This window comes from Syngnathus floridae, chromosome 1, assembly GCF_059516105.1.
Source record: "Syngnathus floridae isolate MCC-2025c chromosome 1, RoL_Sflo_1.0, whole genome shotgun sequence".
NCBI lineage: Eukaryota > Metazoa > Chordata > Actinopteri > Syngnathiformes > Syngnathidae > Syngnathus > Syngnathus floridae.
The window spans coordinates 2,524,308-2,531,895 of record NC_142413.1 but is presented as its reverse complement, the minus strand read 5'-3'; the positions used below and the strand labels follow the sequence as shown (position 1 = coordinate 2,531,895).

The following is a 7,588-nucleotide window of genomic DNA, read 5'->3' as shown; positions in this document are numbered from 1 at the left end:
CAACTCGACGGCTCGGTTCATTCTACCGCAAATCTTTGCTCAATTTAAAAACAAAAGGCACATTTTTAAATGAACTCTCAATGGATTTGCTTGAATGAATTTTTTCGGAACACTCGTGCACGCCTGTCTGGGACTGTTTGATTCATCTGAACCAACCCGTATTTGAGACTTGCCTGTCTGGGACCGTTTGTTAAATCTGAACAAACTCGTATTTGAGACTCTTGACATCAGAGGCTGGTTGACAAAACAAATACTCAACAGGCAGCTATTTATACAAGTAATCACTTGGAAACAGTCATTCCTGCGGCCTCTTGGAAAAAGAAAAGAAATCAATCATAAAATTGGTCCCTTCCGGCACTGACAAAAACACAAAGAGTATTGCTTGAGTTAGGGTGAAAATGACACACATGAGCTTGCCGTGTTTCTACGTTGGCCAATCTTCATATTGTCAATGATTCTGGCCGCAGTTGGGCCGTTGCCGCACTCGAAATTGGATTTCATGTTTCTCCAAGTGCGTTCTTTCGCACAAACTTGTCAAACTTGAATTTGACAACCCGCCTTCGTTTGTTTTCTCCCAGTTTTAGAGAACTAGACTGGACGCCCTAAGTGAGAGCTTCGATGCCACTCAGCAGTGATTGAAATCTTATGAAAAGAATCTAATTACATAACTTTTGCCATGCTCCTTAATTTGCAATAATCCCAATAATGTAATAATATTCAGGAGGCTAGACAATGTATTTTTTCTGAAAGATTACCCACAACTTAATTGCCATTGCTGTGAAATGTTAATTATTAATTGCTCATACTCCCCTGTACAATATTTCATTCTTAAATTTAGTCTTAAAAGAAACGTGTTTGTACTCAAGCACCTGCATTGACGTTAGACCTTTGGATCTGATTTGTTTTCATTTGATTGATTGATTTTTTTTTCTTACCGAGAACTTTATCGTTTAAGTCAATATTAAATCTTATATTCTCAATTTGACATTATTTTTGTTAATGCCAGGGAGGTCACTTGTGCGTTTCCTGGTCCTGGAGGACAGGTACAAGTCTTGGAATGGTGGGAGGTTGGTCCTGATTATCTTTTCCGCAGACCTAATTGTCCGTTGCAATTTGTGCTTGTCTTGTTTAGTGGCCAATCCAAATTAGACAGTGATGGAGGCGCAGAGGATAGACTGGATGATGGCAGTGTAGAAGGTTTTCAGCAGCTCCTGTGGCAGCTTGAACTTCCTGAGCTGTCTGAGAAAGTACAAAACCTCTGCCGGGCCTTCTTCCGGACAGAGTCCTTGAGGACGGCCGGTCCACTTCAGGTCCCCGGAGATTGCAGATCTCAGGAACTTGAAGGCGTCTGTGGTGGGGATAGCCGACAGTAGTTCACGTGTCTCGCTTGAGAAGGAGTTGGAGGACAGGAAGAAGGCGGTGGCTGTCGCTGTCCTGTCGCTGGTCCTGGCTCTGGTGGCGATAGCGGCGGTGTTCTTCGCCAAGCGTCCCAAAAGCCAACACGGTGAACGACGACACAAATGTTTGGTCCGTTTGTGGCGATTCCTAATCGCCTCTTGCTCCTCTTCCATTTCAGCCAATGACGCTCCAGCTTGTAAATTTTCCGCTTCCTGTTTTGAAAAAATGCCAATGCATTGAATGTATTTTCTTTTATGCTCCCTCAGCCAATGCCTCATCTTCTGAGCCGGACTGAATGAACCCGACTAAGGTTGAAAGGGAGGTCTTCTTCTTTTGGTGCCACACTTGAATGGCGTTGAAAGTTTTGCCCTCAATTGAGCGGCTTTTCCTGCTATGCTCGTTTTGGACACTTGGAGGCAGTGTGATGCAAACAAATAATTTCACAACTCGTGCAGGCAGCCGCAGTAATGTTAACTCATTTTGACCCCCACAAAAAATGAACGTATGCCTCTACAGCTTTTGCTAGCTTTCTACATTATTTGTGTTTAAATACGTGTTGCTTCCAGAATCATTTGTTAGCATTATTTGTTAGCATTAAACTACACAGACTTGGGCAAAATGTGGTTGTTTTGAATACACAAAGTGCAATTTGTTTTCATCTGATTTGACAGTTAACTTCAACCAGAAGTAACAAATACTTGAAGCCTCTTTTATTCAGAATTGTTCTGGATCTTGAAGTCCTGTGTGTGATGACGGTCGGAACAAGGTCAGGCTGAAAGCGGATAACACTCGGCTGCCTGTCACTGAGAAACTAGGTCTGAAGGATATAAGTTACCACCTATACGTTACTCGCTGCATGAATGAAGAAGTTGTGGTTGCCGGTGGCTTTTGTTTTTGGATGGATTTGCGATGGAAGAATCCCACCAAATCGCTGGCAAATAGCCCCGGGCTGATTGTTGTGTCGTGGATATGATGAAGAGGCGAGCGGGCAGAGTGGTGGAGAGGGACGCATAAAACCGCCAGCAAGAAAACGAATGAGACGGAAGGAACAGATGGATGGAGAAGTTGCAAAAGTGGAAGGCATATTTGGGATCCGCCAGAGATTCCTGGGAGTCGACTTTTGCCAGTGCAAAGAAATTCAGAGTGCGCTGCTCTAATCGTCCTCTTTTTCCCTCCTCCCCCGTGTTCCCACATTAATTAAACTTGCGTGTAATTACAGTCGTTGAGAATCGGAGGACGGCGTATCTTTGAAGTCGACGTCATTACTTTTGCCCCCCCCCCGGGCGGAAAGTCACACTCGTGTGTGTGTGTGTGTGTGTGTGTGTGTGTGTGTGTCGCACGCATACAAGCACGCACAGACAGTACCCTTCCAGCTTTTATTGACATCGAGCTAAGGTAAGCAGCAAATGTAAGCTGTGTTGTTTCTTCGCAGATGACAAAATGTCGATGGATGCCAAGTTCAATGAATAAAATATTGACGGTTTTTGCATAATTGTTTGAAATTTGAAGCACATGCGTTTGTACGCGAGCAATCAATTCATAGTGATGGATCCCCGCATTTCCCACACACAGAACAAACAAAACACGAGTGTTATGAAAACCGAAGCGTCACACGCGAGCGCGCACCGTAACGCAATTACAGGACAGCAGAGCTAAGAGCACAATGCTCTTCACACATACATGTGTATGGAAAGGGGGGAAAAAAAAAAAAAAAAAAAATTTCCTCGTCACTCGAGAAAGCACATTCACTGTGAAATATTTATTTTATGCATGTTCATGCGTTGGAGTGTTCCTAACGATGATGTCGAGCAAACGCACGACAAACCTAAACAAAGGTTTCGGTGCTAAAGCGGGATATCTTCTACAGATTCTTGCGGGGAGACCTTAATGCAGTTATCTGTCACCTTAAGCACCTTTTTTAAGTAGAGGTCAATGACTGGATCAATCATTCCCTTAATCAATAATCACACCCCAATCACTTGTAAAGTCATTTGTCACAGCTCACGAGCTCTCCCCCCGGGGGAGGGGCGGGGTGAGCGACACTGGGCACGCAGATGTGACTAATTTCACATCGACGCCTCTCTTCAGATTGTCTGATGTTACGACATCACATCTCACGGCTAACACGATAGCGGTTCGCCGTTGTGACGTCACCTTGGCAACAGGGAGGCTCCTGTGCTCATCTCTTGATTTGTAAGCTAAAACGACAGCCCGGCCGTGCTAGTATTTATCGAGGCGACATAAAGCCGCGAGTAAAACAGCTGTGTGACGTGACGCGAGGCGTTCAATGAGCGCCTGAGAGCATGCATCATCTTGTCCCTGATTTGTTTAACCGCGCTGTGCTGTTCTCATCAGTTTGCTGCTAATCCTCGTGCCGTCGTCCCGGACATCCACACGTTGTCTCTCCGAAATCCTCTTTCAAATGAAAAGGTGGACCACTATGAATTTATTGTGTTTGCCGAGTAATCCACAGTTTTGCTCTGACGCCATGAATAAATAGGGGCGGGATGGTCCGACATTTTTTATAATGTCGAGGAGTCGGAAGATAAGCGCGGTAGTCCTTTCGCTGCAGGAGAAGGTCGCGCAAGACTTCCTCCAGGTGGGGCGAGAGTTGCTGATGTACTCGCATCTGCAGAGGTCACATGTGCCATCCCCAAAGCCCACAAGCCTGAGGAGGGACATCAATCACCGCAGACCTTGGACACACGCAAGGCCGCAGGACCGCGACGACTACCCTTCTTACGCTCAAACAGCCGGCGGATAAACGACCGCATCATACACGGCGGGCTGGCGGGCGGTGATATCGGTTATTTCCAAAATGTTTTCCAATCAAAACTAATCTCATTTTTTCCCGTCACGTCATCAGACTTGGCAAATATCGGTTTACTTCAACTCGCCGATGAAGTACCAAAAATATTCTTTATAGTCAGCAGGGCTGTTGCTTTTAAAGTAACTTAAAAAAAAAAAAAAAAAGGAAGTAATCCGTGAAGTTACTTTTTACACCATGTAATCAGTAAAGTCATATTTCCAAGGTAACTAGCAAAACTGATCATCGTACTTTTATTGTTGGTTGTCAGCACAATTGTGCGTAAACTACTTAAGGAAACTCCAAAAAAGCTTCTCTGCCTTCAAAGAAGAATTTCTTGGTTTTTTTTTTAAACAATACCCAAAATTCAAGTCTATTCAGAAGGTGCTGCTGATCCAAATGAAGCTCCCTAGTTGATGCAAACGACTTCATTTCAAAGACACTGTCAAAAGTGCAAGCTGCCGAGCGGCGCGATCGCACCTCGCCGCATTTCACGGCTCGCCGTATTAGTCGCGCGAGTGGCGTCCCACTGCCGCGTGTTCGTGCATTTATGCAGGGTTTAATTAAATCCACACGCCCGCAGCGAACATTCACGCAGGAGCACGGCAAGAAGAATCGCATATTTTTTTCTGCATTAGCCAAAAGGTTAGACCGACATAAAAATACGCAAAGAGAAGGTCGAGAAAATAAAGACACTGGCCCTGGCAACACGGCTAGCATGCGTGACAACCATGACAGCGCAAACGCTGAGATAGGCTTCAATATGTGTTTTGGGTTCAAAGGTGCGACGTCAGACGACAGATGCTCCTCGCTCGTACTCCGCTCGAAGGATGCAAAGCGGAGAGGCTCGCCACGGAGATTTACAGCAACGCAAGGGCGAGCACATCCAAGTCAGTGTCATTACGGGCAAAATAATTGCGGGTGATTTGAGGCTCTCCTCGTTAGCCATTATGTCCTCTCGACGAATGAGCCACTGCATTAGGTACACTATATGCTATTAAAAAAAACAAACAAAAAAAAAACGACTGATGTGTTCCTCACAGGATTTGGCACACATGGATGACAAGCAACAACGAGATTAGATATTGACTCGGTCGGAGTTCGATCGCTACATTCGGCTGCCAAACTGGTCAGCCTCGAGTGGCCACTTTCCACGTAGGCCTTACGGGGCAGATCAGCTGTCAATCGGGCCATGCGGAAGAGATTGCCTCCCGGCGAGCAGGCGTGTCGTCCTGCAGAGATAATTGTCGATGCCTGCCTTCCGGATCGAACTCTGCGGTAGGGAAGTGAGTTCAACTGAGGAAAAAAAAAATCTAGATATGGGATGGGCAGCTTAAATGCTGGAGGCCGTTTACATTTTTACTTACACATAGGACAGCATACTCTATTTCAATCTTGCCATTTTAAAAATGGACAAAACAGACTTGATTTCATTTTTGATGGCACATTTTTGTTGCATGTATAAAAGGTGCACGATGCTAATCCAACAAAGGTTTTAAAGCACACAGACAATTGGCTCACTTGCCTAAAAATGACGGCACAAAACTGCTAAAAAAAAAAAAAGTAGAAAATCCCTTTTGTACCCCCCCCCCCCACAAGAATCAACTCACTCAAAATTGTCAAATTACCAAGATGCTGCAGTTGTCCTGCATGTCACATTGCAACTAAAACACATCTGCCATCTAGTGGTGAATGCTGCTATGACAACTTAAAACTGCAGTCAATTTTGCAGTTCAGATTTGCACATTTACAGATTTATTTTTTTTTGCTAGTAGTTTTTTATTCATCATTAAGCGGGCTTGCTGGCAGTTGCCCCGTCCTGGTATAAATCAGACAATTGAGTACTCATTAAGGTTTTGCTATATAAAAAAAAACAAAAAAAAAAACAAGTATGTGTTGACAACAACAAAAAAATCTAGTCCAAAGGAGAAGATTCCTCTCCCGAATAATAATAAGCACTTTTCAGGCTCCAATCTCCAGGCCGCACTTCTTGCTCCATCCCGCTTTTCTCCTCGGCGGCTCACCGAAAGCTAATCTCAATTTGTTTCACTGCGATATGGCGCCGCAGCTCCAGTGTGGAAGCGGCTCCATTCTTTCCAGGCTTGTCCTCGTTGGCTGCCAGCCTCGCTGCCTCTCTCTCTCTTCCTTTCGCTCGCATTCGTTTTAGCCGACTTAGTGGGCCGCGCCATTGGCGGCGGGTCGATTCTAAGCCGCCCCCGCTCCAACCGCACCCCTTTGGCAAAAAGAATATTTTGGGGGATGCAATTTGCGGCAATGACGACTTCAATGCTGCCCCCCGCCCCAAAAAATTCTTCGTTTGTAATTTTCAACTCCAACAACAATAAAAACAAAATGTCAAAGTAAGCTGGACGTTAGCTTGGAGTGACATGGTCGACCTTTACCCTAATTTGGGATGGGCCTCTGGAGGCCTGCTGCTCGAAATAACCCAAGAAGAAAAACCGTACACACATCTTCTTCTTCTCCTTTCATTTCCTCTTATGTCATCTTCCCTTCACCAGGATGTTCCTGTCTCTGGTCATGATGTCAGAATCTTTTTTTTTTTTTTCCCAACTCAAATCAAATCTGCATTAACCTCTCGCATGTCCCTTCATGTCGTGTCAGTCGGGGAGCGCACGTCAACAATCGTGCGGAGGTACGCGTCCTATTTGGCCCTCGCGCTTTCCGCTTTGACAAACGCAACGGTCCGGTTAATGATCATTTGGTTGGCAGTTTGCACGTTTGCCGGATCTACGATGCCTTTCCGCAAGCTTGTTCTTGGCTCGTTCCGCGGCGAGACGCATGACAGAAGTATTTTTAATGGACGCCGCGTGTGCTTTCGCTACCGTAAAGATCGCAAGCACACAGATGAGCATCCGGCCGACATCACGGCCACTGTTTAACGTTCGGGCGTATGCGCCAGTGTTGACGGATTTATAAGCCGGGCAACACCCAGAAGATAAAAAAAAAAAAAAACAGCTCACCTCAAAGCAAGACAATAAAGATGAGCTCGTCAACCAAAACATAACATGCACGTTGTAGCCGCTCAGACTCTGTTTTGCCGCCTGGCCCTTTTTTTTTTGTGTCGAGAGCGCTAAGCATGCGAGAGCCGAGAAAACAGAGCGGCTGCGCAGGAATATCATCGTCTCTCGAGCGTGAATATAGTGGAAGCAGCAATACTCGGCTATAAAACGCAGACTCGGTGCCAGAGTTGTGACACTTTCAATTGTTGATTTTGTGACCAAAGAAGTACTGGTTGTAGTTGGGACGGTGAACCGGACACCTTTTCATTCCAAATAGATTGACGGGGAAATGAAATACTCTTGTTACAATACGGAGACGTACTGTAAATAAAATAAAAAAGTGTTTGGAATATCTAATGTTTGA

General features: G+C 45.3%; 1 long non-coding RNA gene across 2 annotated transcripts in view; it reads right to left on the bottom strand.

Annotated features, from left to right (window-relative positions):
- Positions 1-66: 66 nt before the first annotated feature.
- LOC148403307 (uncharacterized) overlaps positions 67-7,588 on the bottom strand; it is a 50,386-nt gene continuing 42,864 nt past the window's right edge. The window contains exon 4 of one of the 2 annotated variants that reach the window (XR_015856101.1): positions 67-1,610. This is a non-coding gene — a long non-coding RNA (uncharacterized LOC148403307). Of the gene's footprint in view, positions 1,611-5,380; positions 5,501-7,588 lie in introns of those variants that run through there. The other variant, XR_015856127.1, reaches the window with a different exon arrangement.